General features: G+C 35.1%; 1 long non-coding RNA gene across 1 annotated transcript; it reads left to right on the plus strand.

Moving 5' to 3' along the window:
• Positions 1-7,354: 7,354 nt before the first annotated feature.
• LOC130540748 (uncharacterized) lies at positions 7,355-20,317 on the plus strand. The gene is made up of 3 exons (XR_008954739.2): positions 7,355-7,552; positions 17,026-17,085; positions 19,235-20,317. It is a non-coding gene; the product is annotated as an uncharacterized LOC130540748 (long non-coding RNA).
• The last annotated feature ends 958 nt before the right edge of the window (positions 20,318-21,275 follow it).

Consider the following 21,275-nt stretch of genomic DNA (forward strand, 5'->3'; position numbering starts at 1 on the left):
ATACATGACTGAGTTTGTAATATTAAACTCTGTGCAAAAATGACACCTCCTCCATATAAAGTGTTTGAATTATACGAATCTCTGGACAATAATTTTGGAAAATTTCATAGGTGCCTTTCAGTTCACCTCTAGTTTATTTGTTATTGATAATATGAATACAACAGGAAAATGAATTCGATAAATTTCCTCTGCTTGTCTATGATCATATATTTATTTTAGGAAGCTTTTCTTTCTATAATGTATTAATAGGGACTTCTGTAACATTTTATCTTTAGCTTTCTCTTATTACATATTTGAAATAATACATTATATTATTAGAAATACTATATTTCTTATATAATATTAGAAATAATTTTTTTCTTAGACAGAAGTAGGGTTTTCCTATAATATTTTCCTTCTATTAAAAGCTTTACTTAATTAAACAAAAGATCTTTCTGACCAGAGACAGCTCCTTCTAGTCTATATGTTTGGTGGATCAGAGAAATGGCCACGTACATTTCTCATTTCCACACAAGATCAGTATCCTTGCCAAACTTGTTTATTTCTTTTTTCTTATACCTAGAAGTATGCCTTGTACCACTAAGAATCAAGAATAAACACTCAGAAACTACCTTTACATATCAAAGACGAAAGGAAAATAAATGACATATGTGTTGAGCATCAGCTATGAGTCTGACAGTAAAGTAAAAAATGTATGTGTGCAACTGGATCTTAAAATAAAGATTTCACTTAGGCACTTTCTAAAATGCTATGCTGACACAAGTTTCAAAAATTTTCAGATTACTATGCAAAAAGACAGTTAGAATAATGAGCAAGAAGATTGAAAGAGAAAAACAGACAGCAAGGCAAATGCAGAGAACATGTAAACAATGCAGGAAGCAAGCATTGAGGAAATAAAGCTCATTTCTATCTTTGACTCCCCTCTGCTCCTGTCTACTGAACATTCTGTGAACATATTCTGTACATTCATCATTTCTAATGCAGCATTTCATTTCTTCACCCAAATGATCGCTGCTCGAATTTTTCCTACCTGAAATATCATTCAGAGTATTTAAGGCTTAACTCAGTTGCCATGGCTTCTCTAAGTAGTTTCTAATCCCACCAGCATATAACCCCAAAATATAGCATTTACTTCATTTTAGACCTTGGAAAATATTATTGAATTCATATCTGCTTCCTCTACTCAATTTTAAGGTCTTTCATTATAGGTAACTACTTTATTGATCTTAGCAACTCAGTGCAAGCGAGGACAACTTGTATGTAATTTCCTATAAATAATGAAAAGTAATGTACTCAAGTGGAAATAGTATGGACTTGGAAACCACAGAAAAGGGTTTTGTCTGTCTGAGGGATTTTCCACACACCTCCCAGTCAGCACGCCACACACTAGCTTTGCCACTTTTAATAAGACGCCTAAATTCCCTAAGCCTCCCTGTACGGCTTATAGATTTAGATGTCTAATGCCTCCCTCATAGAGTTTTTGTAGCAATTATATGAGGCAACATATATAAAAAACTAATGCGTTCCATATATTACAACTGCTATTACTATTAATACTTTAACTGCGATTAATATTTTAATAATTGCTTTTTTTAATGGAAATCAATTTAGTTAGAATGTTGAAAAAATATAGTCATATATATCTGTGAGCTTCTTCCTTCCACAGTTCAGTGTGCTCATTTTTCATTGATGTATAACAAATTGCCCCAAATTGAGCGGCTTAAAACAACATCCTTTCGCATCTCAAAGTTCTGTACGTCGGAAGTTTTTGCAAGGCTTTGTGGTATTCTCTACTTTGTTTCCCAAACAGCTGCATCAAGGTTTCAGCCAGGATTGGGGGCTTATCCGAGGCTCAGGGTCCTCTTCCAGTTTTCTGACTGTTAAAAGAATTCAGCTCCTCACAGCTGCAGAACTCATGGAGGCTGTGTATTCAAAGGCAGCAGGGAAGCATCTCTCTAATGTCTCACCTTTTTTTAAAGTCTTACCTGGCTATGTTGACCCCATCCAAGATTATTTTCCTTTTGATTAACTCAAAATCAATTAATTAGTAGCTTTATAAAGTGAGAGATATCTCATCCATCAGTTAAGTCCATACTCAAGGGAAGGGGGACTATACAAGATGCCCAGGGATGAAAATTTGGGAGGCCATTAGAGAATCTTGCCTATTACAGTCAAGTTAGTAATAGCAAGCTAGAAAATGCACATTTGTAGTTACATATATTAGCAGTGTACCTGTGTGTGTAGATGAACATGTGGTTATAGCAATTTCCTTGGAATATACCAAGTAAACTGTTCTAAAGATCTTAATGGAACTCTTGGATGTAAATGAGTTGGATCTCTGGAACTGAGAATCAGAAACATGTAAAAGCATATTTTATTACATTCAAAATATATAGCTATAAGTAAAGCAAGTAGTATGTGTAGGTGTCGTGCATCCTTAGGATAAAGACAAACTAATGTTCTATTTTTAAATTAATGAGCAAAGAGGAATTTGGTTTAAAAAATATTTGATGTGGTAAGAAAAAGATGTTGAGTTTGGTTGAGAAAGCTTTTGGTCTTTGAGTGGTGCCTAGATAGCACAAAAATGAAAATCAATAAAAAATAGTGTTTTAAGAGAATTAAATAGAGAAATGAAGGGGGGTGGAAGTAAAGGGAGAGAGAAAGGAAGACAAAGGTGAGAATTTGAAGGCAAAAAGTACCCCACACCCTTCCCTCTACTTGAAATACATTTTCTGGTGACAGCAATAAAGATAAAAAGAGATGAAAAATAAACATGAAGAAAGTGACCTAAAACCAAAATGCTAAAATACATACAATTTATATAGAAAATTATGGAGAAAAGTATTCAAAAAGAAACTATACTTCATTATGATTTAAAAACCAAATTGAAGGCTCATACTTTTTTCAACCTAAAAGCTTACATCATGAAATTTTTGCAACATTATTTTTAAACTCTAGAAACATCACACCTTGCCCAACTACTGCCTACATACTCTAGAAGAAAACATGGGATTCTTACTAACAAATGACAGACATATTTGTTTTGCATTTTAATGTGATATGCAGAAATAGATTAGAAGCAAATATTGCATTTTTTGGTATCATTTCTCAGAAAAAAACCTTGAGGAAAAATTTTTTCATAATTAGTTTTGACTTTGTATTATACCAAATGCATTCATTTTGGGGGCATGTTTCCCAAAAATCTCTGAAATAATGATGAAACTTTAAGTCCATATAAGTGTTTGTTGGCATAATTCCACTCTGAACAGCAAGCACGTATGACATGAGGGTTGCACTGTGCTGGGGCAGATATGAATGAAAAGACTAAGAATTAAATGGGAATTTAAAAAAATGCTTTTTCTTAATAAAAGGAAATGAAGCCTTTTCTGCAAATTTGCTTAGGGCTAGAGAATTTAAACTAATACCCCTGGGACATTAAATGGTAAATTAGTAGATTAATGAAGGATTATAAATATAAATATATATTTATTTTTACACATATACATATAAATATATGTATACAAATATATGTATACATTGTATACAAATATATATTTGTATACAATGTATACATATATACATATATATGTACATTTATATATATAACCTCTATGTCATACATATTTGCCTTTCAGAGTGGAACTATGCCAACATATACATATATGAACTTAATTATTCATCATTACTTCCGAAATTTTTGGAAAACATGTCGCCAAAATGAATGCATTTAATATACTACAAATTCAAAACTAATTATAAAAAAAGTCCTCAAGGTTTTCTTCTGAGAAATGATACCAAATATGTAATATTTGCCTCATATACATATACAGAGTATATATGACTATATATGATATATATACATACAGATTATACATGATATATATATTTACATGATAAAAAACTAGTTGTTGCAGGAAACCATATACATCTCTTTAGAGTACTTTAGACATTTACTTATCTTGAAAGAGAAGATAGAACTCCATTGTTAAAGATAAAGTTTCACTTTTCTTGGGATTTTATGGTGTTTATGTACATAGATGTAAGAACATCTTTCTCTGGGTGGAGATTTACTCAAAAGGAATATTTACAGAGAATGAATTAAGGTACCACTTCATTAATAGCTTTTACATACTCTGTATAACAACAAATTCAGAAAAAGTCTGACCAGAGCTCCTGAGTTATGATCAAAAGTTGAATGGGACTCCTAATCAGCAAAATGTCCCCTATCTCTCAGCAGTATTTTGGGACACCTGTGATCAGACAACTAATGGCTACAGATAGCGTAATCTACAAAGAAGGCCCTGACTTGAATAGACCCACATGCCAGCAAAATTAGAAAAATGGGAGAAAGAAACTTGACCCTGAAAATCCAAACTGCCCAATGAATGAAGCTTTTCATAGGTCCGTTTTCTATATAGAGGAATGGAGCTCTAGAAAAAGAATAAATTCTTGACTTTAAAGGATTTAAAAAAATCCTCTTCAGTAAAATTTAGCTCAAGAAGCAGAGAAGGCTTTGCAAACAGTTTTAAGATATTGTACAAGATGCCCTGAGTTTGGTTGCATGACTCAGTATTTGCAATGATGCTAAAGGTATCTATATTAGACAGAGAAGCTATATAAGGTCTCTGGAAAGCTCCAATTTGAGGTTGCAACTCATGCCAGTGTACTGTAGCAAGGCCGTGTCTTCAGTCACAGATAATTATTCTTTGTGTTTAAAATAGTTCCTGCTGTGTGAATAAATTCCTGATCACGAAAAAGCAAGTGACTATGTAATCAGACTATTGGCTGCAACCCTGCCCAACACCAGATATTGGGCAATGACTTGACTATCCCCATCATTATCTTGGTATTATAACATTACCAAATCATAAGGTAAGGTGGCCATAGAGGTAATCCATTGTGCAATTAAAATGATACTTTCTGGAACTGGCCAGAGAACATCTAGAGGGCACAAGTAAGTTACATAAGCAGGTAGCCCAGTATTGTTGAACAAAGTCTCTTTCTCAGCTCATATCTCTGGCCTTATGGCTGACAGAAGCTTAGTTCACAAATGGGTTGGCCTGATAAATTAATACAAGCTGAAAATGTAAAACCACGTCAAGACAGAACAATGAGGAGTTTATTTGTTTGCTAGGGCTCTTGTAAAAATGTACCATAGTCTGGGTGGTTTGAAACAGCAGAAATTTATTTTCTCACTGTTCTGGAAGCCAGATCTCTGAAATCAAGTAGTCAGCAGGGCCATTCTCCCTCTGAAATCTGTAGAAAACAAGTGTTCTTTGCCTCATCCTGGCCTCTGGAGGCTGTCAGAAATCCTTGGCATGTCTTGTCTTACAGCTACATTGCTCCAATCTCTGCCTCTGTTGTCACATGGCGTTATACCTGTGTGTGTCTCCATATCCAACCCTTTCTTTCCTTTCTTTTATAAAGACACCAGTTACTGGATTAGGGTCACATTCACAGGTCCCAAGAGTTACAACTTCAACATATATAGGTTGGTGCAAAAGTAATTGTGGTTTTCCTCATTGAAAGTAATTGAAAAAACTGCAATAACTTTTGCACCAAGCTAATAATTTGGGGAGACACAATTCAACACACAACAAGAAGTGACACTAAAGGCTGGTGTCAAGGGGAATCCTCATTGTGAGCAGACCTTGGAGGAGTAACTTGGTCACTCAATTGTCTAGCCAATTGGTGAGGGCCTTGAAAGGAATGAGATGAGGAATTTACAATCAAAGAGGCCTGGAGGAGCGGTACTCAGATTTATGCTGGTTAAGATTTTTGTGCCTCAAGTCTGGAAGCAGTGGCTTATGCCTGTAATCCTAACACATTGGGAGGCCAAGGGGGGGCGGATCACCTGAGGTCACAAGTTCAAGATAAGCCTGGCCAACATGGCAAGACCCTGTCTCTACTAAAAACACAAAAATTAGCCAGATGTGGTGGCACATGCCTGTATTCACAGCTATATGGGAGGCTGATGCAGGAGAATTGCTCGAACCTAGGAGGCAGAGGTTGCAGTGAGCCGAGATTGCGCCACTGCACACCAGCCTAGGCATTAGAGCAAGACTCCATCTCAAAAAAAAAAAAAAAGATTTTTGTGCCTCAGGTTAATGACCACTACAGTTTATACATCACACAGGACACATTCAAAAACCATATAGACTGGCAGGGCGTGGTGGCTCATGCCTGTAATCACAGCACTTTGGGAGACTGAGGTGGGCGGATCACCTGAGGTCAGGAGTATGAGACCAGCCTGGCCAACATGGTGAAACCCCGTCTCTACTAAAAATACAAAAATTAGCCAGGTGTGGTGGCAAGCACCTGTAATTCCAGCTACTTGGGAGGGAGGCTGAGGCAGGAGAATCACTTGAACTCGGGAGGCGGAGGTTGCAGTGAGCCGAGATCACACCATTGCACTCCATCCTGGGGAACAAGAGCAAGATTTCATCTAAAAAAACACACACACACAAAACACCATATAGACAGGATGGCCCATTAAGTGGGCATCAGCCATCTTATGTTCTTGACTACCAGTGTTTGTGGAAGAAGCCATGAATACAGTAAGTGTGACAGTAGAAAGAAAAGCTATGCATGGGTCCAGTGGTTTAAGCTTCTTTTTGGAAAACAAGATCTATCTTCCACTCATGTTTGAAAGTCTGAAGTTTACAAAACAGATATCAATGCTGAGCCCGTGAAATGGTGCTAATGGCTCCAAGGAGACTAATTCAGTCGCTCATGAGAAGGTAATTATTTCCAGTCCTTGTATCCTGGAGGGAAGCATTTCATCCAAAACAGAATTAGCTCTTACTTTATTACTGATTTTCCTTCTCTGCCTATAGTTTTACTGACAACACCAACATCTAAGATTTATAACATGTGACAACATTTCAGTTTAAAAGATCCATTTTATATAAAAGACAGGGTGACAATGAGAACATGATTATGAGATCCACTGATTCTATCCCAGGTCATATTATCCAGAATTACCAGGCTAATGGTATAATGGGACGTCTTATTAAAGACTCAACTATGGTACCATGTCCAACACTCCTCAGGGTTGCAGTGTTGTCTGCAAGAATACAGTGTATGCATTGAAATGATTTCTTGAAATATGAAATTTGAATCGAATGGTAGAACATACAAGTTCATTGATGAAAGAAGAATGGCCTTTCTCACCACCACTGCCAGTCACTTGTGAGGAATTTATGCTTCCTTCCTCTGAAATCTTAGGCTCTGATGGATTAGATGTCTTGGTTTCTGAGGCATGAGAGGTGAGAACATTTGTAGTAGGGAACACAGTAGAACAGGGTTCTCTATTACATAATGGTGGCAGGGAGTATGTGTTGACATCGGAACATCCTCTTGGGCCTCTGGTGGTCTTCCATGCCTAGCATCATAGGGAAAAAACAGCTGGAGCAATTGAAGTTAGGGTTAAGGATCTCAAGGGCTTGGACTTCTCAGAGATCAAGATCTGGATCACTCCATCCGGCAAGCAACGAAGACCAGATGAAATGCTGCTTGAAGGGCTGGCATATCTAGAATTGGTGGTAGAAATGTGAGTTGAAAAATGTCACTAACAACCTGGGGGCTAGTTGGAGTAAAGATGATTGTAGCTTCTGTAGCTTATTTCGCTGACCGCTGCATATTACGTCATTTGTAGAGACCATGAAGACTAAGTAACTGAGAAGATTTAATGGAGGGTGCATATGGATTGAGTTCAGGGTGCGCTTTTCATCCCTTTGTTACTAATATCCCAGCTGTCCATCCTCCATCCCTCCCCCATGATTTCCGCCAAGTACAAAGCAGGAAGGGCCCACAGAAAGTGCAACTCAAAAAGACAGGAATAAACACTCTGAAGAAGCAATTTTTGATCAATTGAAGTGAAAGCTAATGGATAAATTATTGGATTGGACAATCTTGAAAAGCATCCTATATGCTTCCTAGAAGCATCTGTTGCTCATAACAATAAACTAAAAAATGCACGTTGGTATTGTTGTTTCCTTCCTCCCTGCCTCACTCTCCCTAGTTCTTCCCTCCTGCACCCTGGCATCCCTTCTCAAACTATTTGCACACAATGCCTCATCTCAAGTCTATGTTTGAGGAAATTCAAGCTAAGACAAGAAACTTTATCCTCTGCCCCCCACCTCATATTTAGTATTGTTTAAATCATTACAACAGTAATATATTTGTTTCTAACAACTGATTTTTAAAAGTAGCAAACAACCAAAGCAGACCGTGTCCCATAGCATAGACTATTACACATAGATTAGCATGCTTTGGTTATTTTCAGCACTTTTTTCCCTTACGGCCTCAATGTCAATTAATAAGACAAAGAGTTGCATATGTTTAATTTTAAAGTACTCAAGAAGGATCGATAAACTGTCCTTTTTAATACAATGGGGGGGTCACTTGAAAGACGAATATCTGTTACTGAGGAATACTTTGAAGTCGGTTCTCTGCTCTCTTTCATGAAAAGAGACAGCAAGAAAATCTGAGAAAGTAAGTAGGTTATCTGAGGTACCTCCAGAGGATTATGAACAATATCCTGCTTGTTACTTATAGAGATCTCTTCATTCATCCAAACCACTAATATTTTGATCATCTGCTAGGTTCCAGGAAGTTTTCTGGATGTTTAGAGTACAGCAGTGAATAAGATAATGAGCCTCTGACTTCTTGCAACTTATATTCTGTTTGGTAAATTGAACAAAATAATAAGCGTGTATGTCATGTAACGATGCATGCTAAGAAGAAAATGATTAGAAAGGTAAAGGGAGATAAAAGGGATAAAAAAAGGGCTGAGGACTGGCATCTAAACAAGGGAATAAAAAAAGGCATTCTTAAGAAGATGACATTTCAACAGCATCCTGAAGGAACTGAGGAAGTGAACCATCAACTATTTGGGGATGAGTTTTCAAGACAGAAAGAATAAAAAGGCAAAGGATCTGAGGCAGGAACATGCAGAGCACACAAGGAAAGAGTGCAGAGGCCAGGGCAGGGTGCAAAGGGGAGGTGGGAAAGAGAGGCCAGATTGCCGAGGGCCATGTAGGCCACTGTAAGAACTTTGCTTTTTTTTTTTTTTTTTTTTTTTTTTTAGAAAGATGGAAATGCCCACGAGTGTTTTATGTGCAGGGAAACCTTGACATAAAAAGAAGACGCAAATCAGAAGTTTGATGGGATCCTAATCAAGTAGTGTGGTAACAATAGGGTCTCAGGATTCCATTAACTTTCAAAGCACACAAAATTAATTGGAAATTTAAACATTAAGTAAAACTATTTAAACTCCACTTTAACTCTGTAGTAATGTGAACTCAGTTTTTAGGCCACTCTTCCTCTCTCTTCTACTCTCTCAATATCTGAGATTGTTGACTGCTAAAATATCACTAATTTTACTATAATCTGCTACCATAGAACATTTGCCAGACAAAGTTGTGATTGCCTGTCTCTAAAAGCTTCACAGACAGAATGCAGAAGCCATGGATAACGCTGAGCCTCAGACCTAAGGGATTCCCCTTGGTTAATTGAAAAGTTTATTTTTTTGTCTCTTTTTATAACGCTGTGTCATCTAGGGGTCCTCAGTCCAATGGCTTGTGTTCTGTTGCTTAGTTCCTCATGTCTACTGAACAGCTGCTAAATGTGGCAGCCTGGTGTCAGAGATCACAAGTCACGTTTCCAGCACACGTTCTCACATTACCATCATTATTCCACATTTTAAAAGGATATCAACTGAAAATGAGGTGCCAATCTACAAAAGCCATTATAAAGCCCATTTATTTATATAGATAGAAGGATAAAAACATATAAAACTTAATGCTTAGGCAACTTTTATTTTATATAAAAATAAAAAGTTACTTAACACTAGAATTATTTGTTGGCTGAAATATCTCAAAGGGGTACCCTGACATATATTTTATATTTATGACTTACATATTTCAAAGGAAACACATGATTCTTTTTTAGTTGACTAGCCTGAGGTTTATCGTATACCTTATATACTTACGCCCTTGATTTTATTTTCTCAAATGAGCAGAGATTTGAAAATGGCTCTCATGAAATTCAATTACCATTTCTTAATGTGCCAGGGCTTCCAAAGAATATAATTATGCTGATTCCTCAGAGATTATCCCAATGATCAATGGAAAGTGTTTGCAGGGTAGAAAACATGTTGCCTAATCTGCTCTCAAAAACAAATTTATCTACCAAAGGTGGTCTTTATAGTAAACCGATGAGCAATTTTATTTCCACCACCCAGCGCCAAGAATTGCACTGGTTTCCCAACTTTGCGCTTCTGCCATATGAGAGCACAGCCAGGAGAGACAGAAGAAATGGGTAAAAATGGCAGCTTGAAACTGTGTACACCAGCAGGTGTCTTGTCACAGCCTCTGTGCCATAGTATATCTGAGTTTCCTAAGCAACTATGCTCCCTAGGAAACTGGTTAAACTGCTTCTGTAGAAACTATTTACTGAGCAATTCCTCCTTCAAACCAGCTTTATGTAGAGAGTGCAAGAACGTGATGGGAGAATATTTTCCACTTCCTCAGTTCCATAGATCTTCTTGTGGAATATTGTAGAACTATACTGAATAAATGTGAAACCATATTTGTCATGGTCTTTTATTAATTTTCTGCTTATTTCATTGCATATAATACAGAGAAAGCAATGCTGTAGAATATCGTTCTTCGTTTGGTAGTTTTGGAGAGCTAGAGAAATTACCCAATTTGCTTATGGAACTAATTTGAGCTATTCCTCTCCCAAACAAGGCACATAAATGACATACACTGTAACTTGGGCTCCATAGAACATTGCATTGACCTGTCTTATAATGAGTTACATCTTATCATTACTAAATTGAGCCATATTTATGCACTACCATGAGAAACATGGAGTTACATTTTTAATACAGTGAAAAATGCATATATTAATTAAAATACATACCTTTTTGTGATCTCCATGTTTTATTCACATGTTTATGAAAGTTGATTCTTATTACTGCTTTCATTTATTAATCCAAGCTTTAAATATCCTGTACATTTCCCTGTTTTATTAACTTTAAGACAAGATTTGCAGTTTAGAAATAAAAATTGTCTAGGACCAAAATGTGTGTGAGTTGACAAAAGATAGAAAAGAGAGTTATAAAAAAATCTTTATCTGTAAAGTTCTTGATTCACATTATGGTGTTTTTATTTATTTATTTATTTATTTTTTTGAGATGGAGTTTCTCTCTGTCACCCAGGCTGCAGAGCAGTGGCACAATCTCGGCTCACTGCAAGCTCTGCCTCCCGGGTTCACGCCATTCTCCTGCCTCAACCTCCAAGTTGCTGGGACTACAAGCGCCTGCCACCACGCCTGGCTAATTTTCTGTATTTTTAGTAGAGAGGGGGTTTCACCATGCTAGCCAGGATGGTCTCGATCTCCTGACCTTAGGTGATCCGCCCGCCTCAGCCTCCCAAAGTGCTGGGATTACAGGCGTGAGCCACCGCACCCGACCTATCGTGCTTATTACAGTAGAAAATAATGCATTTGTTTTCCCATCTATTTTATCCATTAGAATACAAGTCTCATAAGAGCAAGTATAGTTTTCATTTTTAAACCCTAGCTCAGAGAATGGTCATGAATGTTTAGCAGATTAAAAAAAACTAGTACAAGATAGAGTGAACTGAACACCCCACAAAATACCTGGAAAAGCTGGATCTGCTCAGTTTTTCACAACAAAACATGTATTGCTTTTCTCTGCTTTATTTTCAAATTGCATATATTAATATGTTAAAGTAAACTTAAGTTCTTATCACCCTAAATTAAGTACTATTCATAGACTATAATTGTCTGTTTCTCTTTCTATAGATATATATGCATGTATACTACACACACGCTTTTACTTATATAAAATAACGTGATATTACTTTTAAAATATACATATTTGTCTTGTTTTCTTGGCCTTATACCACTCCTGCTCTAAGCCTTTCATTTTTTATCACTGTAAAATTAGTTTAGTAGAAATTCTTATGTATTGTAAGTTTTAGCATTAGAAATACTAAGGCAAATTTTTTAACTCTTGATGCTGTTTATATCTCTTGCCATATTTTGGATACCTTTTACATATTCAAATATTTCCATATTTTCTTATATAATTTTCAACATTTCAGTATTTTTTTTAATCCTCAATCTCTAGATTATAAAGTTAAGCTTTTATATTATATTTTCACATTTTTATTTGCTTTATTTTCTACATTTATGTCACTAGGGATGATAGAATTTATTTTTGTTCATAATGTAAAATCAAAGTTCAAATTTATTTCCTTCCAGAGTGAGCTGGATGGAGGCTTTCCCCATTCCAACGTATACATAGAAAACAGAGCACTAATTAGCCAGAGAGGATCCCTTTAATCTTAGAAATCGGCTGTTACTCATTATTGAGTGTCCAGAGCACACCAACACCTAAATTACATAACAATATTTTTAATAATAATTTTTTTGTTAATCTTTTTAAGAGACTTCACATTTTCTTGCTTTATTGAATAATGTTGAGTTACATTCCTTGCTGAGGACTATTACTGCCTTCCTCTTACTCCTTGCAATAGACTTGAAGCTCTTTACCATTCCTACCTTAAATCATTCTCTTATTTTAATGTGGTGGAAATACAGGCTGACTTCCTTCTAGCTAACACTCCACAACCTTTATCAGTGTCTCCACCAAAAGAAATCTATATATTGAAATTCCACAAATGTGCATTTCCAAGCTTTGTTTCTTTTCTCTCTGTGCTCTCTTGATAGGTGGCTCTATTATGAGTTGAATTGTGTCTCACAGAAAAGAATGTTGAAGCCCTGACTCTCAGTACCTCAGAATGTGGCCTTATTTGGAAATAAAATCGTGTACCACATAACAACATTTTGGTCAATGACAGATCTCATATAGAACAGTGATCCATTAAGATTATAATACCATGTTTTTACTGTATGTTTCCTATGTTTAGAGACACAAATACCATTGTGTTACAATTGCTTACAGAATTCAGCACAATAACATGCTGTACAAGTTTGTAGCCTGGGAGCAATAGGCTATACCATACAGCCTAGGTGTGCAGTAGACTATACCATCTATGTACGTAGACTCTACATAGACGTTATCGTCTACTATACTGTAGAAGAGCCAATTCACTCTTCTGCTTACTCACTACCATCTATCCACACTGCTCATCTTTCACATATTGGAGTATTTGATTCTGTTTGTTTATGCTGTTCTCTTGAGTGAATCATTCTCCCCCATACCCACAATCATTCTTTTTCATGGATGTCTTGTCATCATTATTCAAGTATCAATTTAAGTGCTACTTTCTTAGAGAAGCCTTCTTTAACTACCCTATCTAATGCTGTTACTGTATACTGAACTTTACATGTTCACACAATGACAAAAATCACCTAATACTGTATTTCTAAGAATGTATCCCTATCACTAAATGAAACATCACTGTAGTGTCACTGCCGATGTTAATAATTAAGATGGGGTCATACTGGAGTAAGGTGGGCTCTTAATCCAATATTAGTGCTGTCCTCACAAGAAAAGGAAAGAGACACACACACATAGAGCAGAATGTCACATGAAGACACAGAAACACACAGACCATGTAAGAATGGAGGAATAAATTGTAGTTAAGCTGCCACAAACCAAGGGACATCTAGTGCTACCAGAAGCTGGAAGAAAGACTTTCTACTTGAGGCTTCAGAGGAAGCACGGCCTTGCCAATTCCTTGAATTTGGACATGTAGCCTCCAAAGATGGGAGGGAACAAATTTCTGTTTCTTTAGAGTCCCCTAGTTTATAGTAATTTATTATGGCAGCCCAAGAAAGCTGTTACAGAGTAACATTTCCTTCCCAAGACTGCATTCCAATTAAATGCATATCATCAATGTAAGTCTCCCTTTTAATGTATAGACAATCCAAGAAACAAAAAAACTATGTTAAAATTTGACATACTCAACAATAAATTTTTAATTTTCCCTGTTCAACTTGCCTCTCTCCCAACCAGGCATCCTCATTTTAGTGAATGGCTTTGCTGAGTTACACAAGCTACATACTGAAGAATTTACTCTTTCTTCTTAAAAAAACACCCATATCATTTATCACTAATCCTGCCAAAGTGCCTCTAAAATGGATCTTGCATTCTTCACAGTTTCCTCTCTGCTTTACTAGTCCTGGCCACCGATACCAACCTGGATGAGTTGAATAGGCCACTAATTAGTCTCTCCCTTTCATTCTTGCTCACTTTCCGTACAAAACTTATTGATATTTAAAATGAATATAAAATAGATCTTATAACTCCTTTTCCTAGCATTTCAGTTGTTCTCCATTGCACTTAGACTAGAATTCAAATGCTTTAATTTAGATTGCAAGACTTGCGTGATATGTTGCCTATGCCTATTTCTGCAACTTCAAGTCAATTCACTCTTCTTCTTACAACTATCTATCCACACTGCTCATCTTTCACTTATTGGAGTATTTGATTCTGTTTGTTTATGTTGTCCTCTTGCGTGAATCATTCTCCCCCATACCCACATTCTTTTTTATGGATGTCTATTCATCATTATTCAAGTATCAATTTAAGTACTACTTTCTTAGAGAAGCCTTCTTTACCCTATCTAATGCTGTTACTGTATTTGCTATTACTATTAATCTATTTCAAAATATTTGGCCATTGGCTCTGTCGTACTTACCATAATATTATATAATTTACAATGTACAAAATTGTAGAGTTTTTTGTATGCAAATTTGATAGCTGTCTGCCTCCCACTTTAGACTCTAAATTCTGTGAAGAACAGAGTCACAACTATTGCATTTGCCACTGTATCTTGCATCTTAGTATAAGGCCTAGTAATAAAATAGCTATCATCAATGAAGAAGGAAAGGAAGGAAGGAAAGAAGGAAGGGAAAAGGCACTGAGGGAGAAAGGAAGGAAGGAATGACATAAACAAGAGATGATATCCTACAATGGAGTGGCTCTCATCTAACACGCTAAACAACTGGATAGAAAGACTCATCTATTATCAACTGTTCCTTGTCTCTGTTGACATGTGTCCAGCTATTGGAATCTATGACATTGTTTTAAGTAGCCAAAGAGTGACTTTAGCTTCTAATGGTATACATTTAGCTAGTGTTTCTATTTTCTCTAAATTTTAGATGGACAATTGTGTTTTTTAAACGTTAAGCTTAAAGAAAATGTGATTTCTTCTCCATCAAGATATTACTATCATTATCTGCATTCAGTCATGTATTTATAGACTGTGCATTATCATTTGATATTTATTCTAAGAAAAACCACTAAGGTACATTCAAATATGTATTATATATTAAAACGTTGTTTATATTTATTTATTTATTTTTATATTTTATTCATTTTTTTGAGACAGGGTCTTCCTCTGTTGACCTGGTTGGAGTACAGTGGCATGATCACGGCTCACTGCAGCCTTGACCCCCTAAATGACTTAATATCTCAGCTGAAACTGTAGATTTTGAAAAAGAAGGTATTCAGTTATTATTGAATGTGACTAAAGCAGGATGGAAGAAGTTATCTGATTTTTCAATAATATGATTGTCCAGTTAATTTTTTTCTAACTTTAAGGAATTCTGGAAATATTAAATATTCACATTACATAGTTTGAAGAGGAGTGATATAAATTGTTATCTCCAATTTTTTTCTCCTGCTTCAACTTACTGGTTCTATTTCTAAGATGCAAAACAAAGTAATGGAGGAAAGAAGAGCATACAAAGAAAATATTTTGGAAGTATTTCTTCAGGGTGCTTAGGTAGCTTTCACTTAGGAATGTTCAGAAAGTATATGCCATGCTCTCAGAACATCTCCATGAACTCAGGCAGCAGAAAGAAGCAACATGATGGGTTTCCAGTGTCAGTCATGAGCATTTACCAGAAAGCCTTAATAAACTGAAGAGCTTTGCAGTGCCTGCAAATCATATTTATAAGCCAATATAAACTTTCTCCAATAATATAAAGGAAAACCAAAGAAAATTGAAAGAGAAATTCAGTGGCCTAACTTGTGGAATCTGACCACATAATTATTAAAGACCATGGACACTGCATTTTTATGTTTTACTTTTTGGAAAAGACAGCTTGAGTTAATCCAATAGTCCCCCAAACTCTATTGAATGTGATTACAGCATAAGGTTTATATGAAATAGCTACTAGTGAAAGAACAAAAAATTTGAAAAGTGGATAAAACTAGGCCTACACTGTTACTCTGTGATTTATTAGTGCTTCATTCCATTGAGGGTATAATTTTTCTGTCTACATTTAATAGTTTCTGCTATTTTTCTACAATCAGAAAAAAATAACTAAAACCGCATATCTCACTGGTCCATAATGAATGCAGATTTAATGTTAGACAATGTCAATGAGTGGGAAAATGCAATTATTCTCATGGCAGCAACTCTTAATTTAGGTTATCTCCCAACAAGCTGTTGGCTATTTCAAAAAATTAAAATACTCAATCCAAAACCATCTTGAGATATGTATGGTAATGCTAGACTTTTTCTCATAGCCTTGTATTTAGAACTTAACATTTCTTAAAATTCTTGTTTCTTAGCAAATTGGCAGAGTTGCTGGCTTGAAGAAAATTGTTAAATTTCTGAAAAGACCATGTGTATTTTATTTTAATGTTCATCATATGTATCTTTTCCAGGAAAAGTAGTTAAAATTTGGCTTCTATATTCATATAGATGAAGGCAGCTTAGAGGCAATTTAGCTCATTCTTCTGTGTTAAGCAGTGACTATTTCCTCTGAGCAATATCAGTCTGATAAAAATCAATTCTGCTTTTCACAGACTTCTATAACAAGTTACTGCAAGAACCTTTTCATCGAATAACAGTGTGCAAATTTCTTCATTGTATTTAATTTTTTTTTCAGTTTATCTCACCATCATAAAGGCAGAAAGAAATTTCAGGGATAATTTATCCACCCCAGTGTTTTTATATAAAAAAGTAACTGAATCTTTTAGATAGCTTGTTGTCTCTTCTATTTTTAAAGATCTTTGCTTAAAAGTTTGCTCAAGAAACACCATGCATATTTGACATAAGGAAAGAAATGGTAAGAATTTTCAGACAAAGATTCTAAAGTTATAAAAGACTGGGCTACAACTGTTTTCTAAATGTGTAGTCTTGGATAAGTTATTTCAATTCTGATGCTATATTTTCTCATCTGTAAAATAACAATGATAGTACACCCTCATGTTTGTTAAAATAATTAATTGCTATAATTCAAGTGGAGTTCATATTTATTTATAATAGGAACATTCCTTTCCTGACAAAGGTTGTACTAAATTTAACTTTCTATAAAGGTAAAGTCAATATTTCATATAGGTAAGCTGGGAATTCATTTATGAGTTATGGTTTAGCAAAAAATACTATAAATTAAAGGTAAAAGTATGTTAAATTATAATTACCACATCATACTCCAATAAGGGTTATGATTAGTTTGATCCAGGTTAAAAACTATTTTTATGGAATATTAATCCAAATGCTCATTTCAGGCAAGCACCTTGTCCACAAAAAATTCTGACAATGACTTTTCAAACTTTATAAAAAATTTCTAAGAATGAAGACACTGCTATCTTTATAAACACTAGTCTGTCTTCAAATAACTATAAAGAAGTTTATGCCAACATTTCATTGTAATTCCCTCCTGTAATTTCTACCCATTTGTATCGATTATAATCCTTAGATATTAATCTCTCAATCTCATGATAGTTATTCTAATATTTAATGATATCAAGCTCCATTCTCTACTATTGTTTCCCTTCAAATTAAATCTCCCTTCAGTCATTGTTTACCTCACATAATTAAAATTCAAATTATCTCATAACCACATTAATCCTTGATAAATGTAATCTATTTAGTCCACCAAACACTTGAGTTAGCAGCTAGGTATTGTTCTTTCCTTCTTTGATCCCCTTCCCTTCCTTAAAGGCAAGGCTCTAGCCCTATGTATATATTATGTTCTATCTTGCAAGTTTTGATTATAAACCAATCTGCATTCCTATATTCGCTAATGGCAGACATAAAGTATGATATGTCCTAAGGTAATTTACTTTCTAAGGAGAATCTTGATATGCAAAACACATTAAAGTACAAAGTAAACTCTAATGGTGGGGTGAAGTTTTGTGATGTGATCATAATTTAGAAAGAGACTCAGTTCAGGGCTATATCAAATGACAACACAGAGAAAGTTCCTCATTCTAACTACTCACAAAGGGTCATATTCTTTTAAAGATACATTGAGACAGACTATCAAGATTTCTCTAATTATCCATAGGGATTTTGCTACAGACACCAAAGTCCATGGCCATTTTAGTCAGAGAATATTAGGACAGCATGGCATCTTTGTGATTATTTACCACTCTTTTTTTGTTTTGTTTTGTTTTGTTTTTGTTTTGAGACGGAGTCTTGCTCTGTCGCCCAGGCTGGAGTGCAGTGGCGCGATCTCAGCTCACTGCAAGCTCCACCTCCCTTACCATTCCAGTTGGCTGAAGTAATGCCCAGAAAACTTTAGAAATTTGTACAAGTTCATACACTTAGTTCACTTAGAAGATGTGCCTTACTTAAATCCAGGCATCCTGAGACTTAGGCCCATTTTAGTTCTATTAACTTCATGAAACCACCATCAGTTGACGTTTGTGGGGATGAGGTGGTATTTTAGACAATAGCAAAACTATCCTGGAGTTGGCAAATTGTCGATACAAATAATCACTTATGGATGAGAAAGGATAATTTTATTTCCATTTATATTTAAAGAGATACATTAGTAGAACTTTATGTTTGCTATAGAGTATATAATTTGCTAATGATGATATTAGAATCATCTAAGTTGTCTTTGACACGTGTTTGTGCTCTTTTTGAGAGTTAATTTCTGTGCAATCACAAATTTAATTGGAATTTACAATTAATAGGTAGACTTCTGCCTTTGTGAGCCATTCAAATTCAATAGTGTCTAATGACTATTTGATTGTCATCATCAATACAATATGTATTGTCAAGCATATACCTATATCATGCAGTCATTTTAAAAATTAACACTATATTTTATGCCAAAGGGTTAATCATTGAGAATTGAGAATAGTTGTTCAGGCAACTGTGATATGTGTTGTTTGATGTGTGAGTTGCTGTGATTAAAACAATGGCCTTCAGTTTGCAGTGCCATCAGCCTGGTACATGTCACTAATACTGAATTCATTTTTTAGAGCAGAACCATACATCCAACTTACATTGCAATTACTGCAGAGGAAGAGAGATGGAGAAGTTAAAATGAAACATTTCAAGGATGAATGGGCACTGAAAATTGGTAAAGTGGCAGAAAAGTCCAAGCTTGAAGAATGAAAAAGTAAATGTATGGAGAAAAAGGAGTTTGGAAAACAGGAAAAAAAAAAAGATATTTTGCAGAAACATCTGTTTGCTGTTGCTAAAAATTTTAGCATTTAAATGTTCTCATTTGGGCTCTGAAGTTAGCACTTCCTTGAAGTAGTTCACACCTTTGCTATTGCTCCTGTTCAGCTACAGATCATTTTATGCAAGGCTGATTTTAACAAGAAAATGGTGCATTAATTTACAATGTGTTGAGTGTTTTAAAAGTGGCAAAATCTAGGCTTTTGTAAAATTTTAGAATCTGGAAAAAATAGAAATACTTATATAAAGCTCTTCAAAATACCAGAATGGCTTTATGCACAATTACATGCTGATTAAGAAAATTAGAAAATTCGGTAATAAAAAAAGAAGTACATCTACCTCTAAGCCAATGGGTTTCCTATGACTCTCTAGAGTTTCTATTTAGTAGTGAGGCACATATAAACTTAGACACTATTGAAATATAATTTTTATTATAATCCCTCATAATTTTCTTCCTTCCCTACCTCTTCTCCCTCTTCTTTCTTCCACTGTCTTCTTATTTTTTATTTCTATTTATTTCTTTCCTTTCCTTTTTCTCTATATTGCCTCATTTTCTTTTTTCTGTCTCTTTTTTTTTTCTGTGTTTCAAATGTTTATTTGTGTTTCATTTAAAAAATAAACTTGAAAGCAAAAAAAAAAAAAAAAAGCCTGTTCAGGGTTCTTCCTCATCTCCCTCATTGGAGTAACTAATGTTTTGGAGCTTCATATTTCTGAAATATCTTAATATTTCAGATGCAAATAAGATAAGTAATGGAGCATTTTGTGCATAATATTTATACTTTTATATACTTTTTTGTAAATATCAAACTAATAGGCAAAATTGGCCTAAATTTATGAATGATGTTTCATTATTTAACACAATGAATTTCCCCAAATTAAAATTATAAATACAGTAATTCCTCACTTAACATTGTTGATAGATTCTTGAAAACTATAATAAAATCTATTTTACCATAAGCCAATTGGTATATATCAGAGTTAAGTTCTCATGTCATATTTGGGTCACAAAAATATCATCAAACCCTAAAAAATGACCCAAAACACTTTTAATATTAAACATTGAAACAAATGTAAGGTATACATACATTTAAGAAAGATTAATAAAAACAAGTATAATAATTACTTACCCAATTACTCCAGTTCAGGGTTGAGGGTCACCTAAGCCCATCTAGGCAGCTTGGGGTACATGGCAGGCACCAGCTCTGGACAAGATACTGACTCATCTTGGGGTGCACTCACACATACACCTACAGACACTGAGATGGGACAATCTAGACACACAAATTCACCCAATGTGTATACCTTGGGATGTAAGAGGAAACTGGAGTACCTGGAAAAACCCAGGTAGACATGGGGAGAATATGCACTCTATTCAGACAGTAGCCTCAGCCAAGAATTAATTATTTCCTCATCAATATTATAACAAAATGACATTGAATGTAATAATGTTATTGAGTACCTGCTGTATAAAGTTGGGGACTTCTATCGGCTAAATATTGAAGTTGAAAAAGGCTATTTTTCTGATACAATAATTACTCTCTCTTGTCAAAGTACCAAGATAATTGAACACAAAAGAACCTAAATACTATTTAGGTGCTGTTTGAGTCTGTTTTTGCCACTGTAATAGAACACCTGAGACTGGGTAATTCATAAAGAGCAGAAATGTATTTTTCATAGAGTGAAGGCTGAAAAGTCCAAGATCAAGGTGCTGGCAGGTTCTGTTGTCTGGTAAGGGCTGCTATCTGCTTCCCAGGAAGACAGAATGGTAAGCTAACTGAAGGTGGCCTGTAGCCTCTCTAATAAGGGCCTTCGACACATTCAAGAGGGAGAAGCCCTCCT

Source organism: Pan paniscus, chromosome 14 (genome assembly GCF_029289425.2).
Source record: "Pan paniscus chromosome 14, NHGRI_mPanPan1-v2.0_pri, whole genome shotgun sequence".
Taxonomy (NCBI): domain Eukaryota; kingdom Metazoa; phylum Chordata; class Mammalia; order Primates; family Hominidae; genus Pan; species Pan paniscus.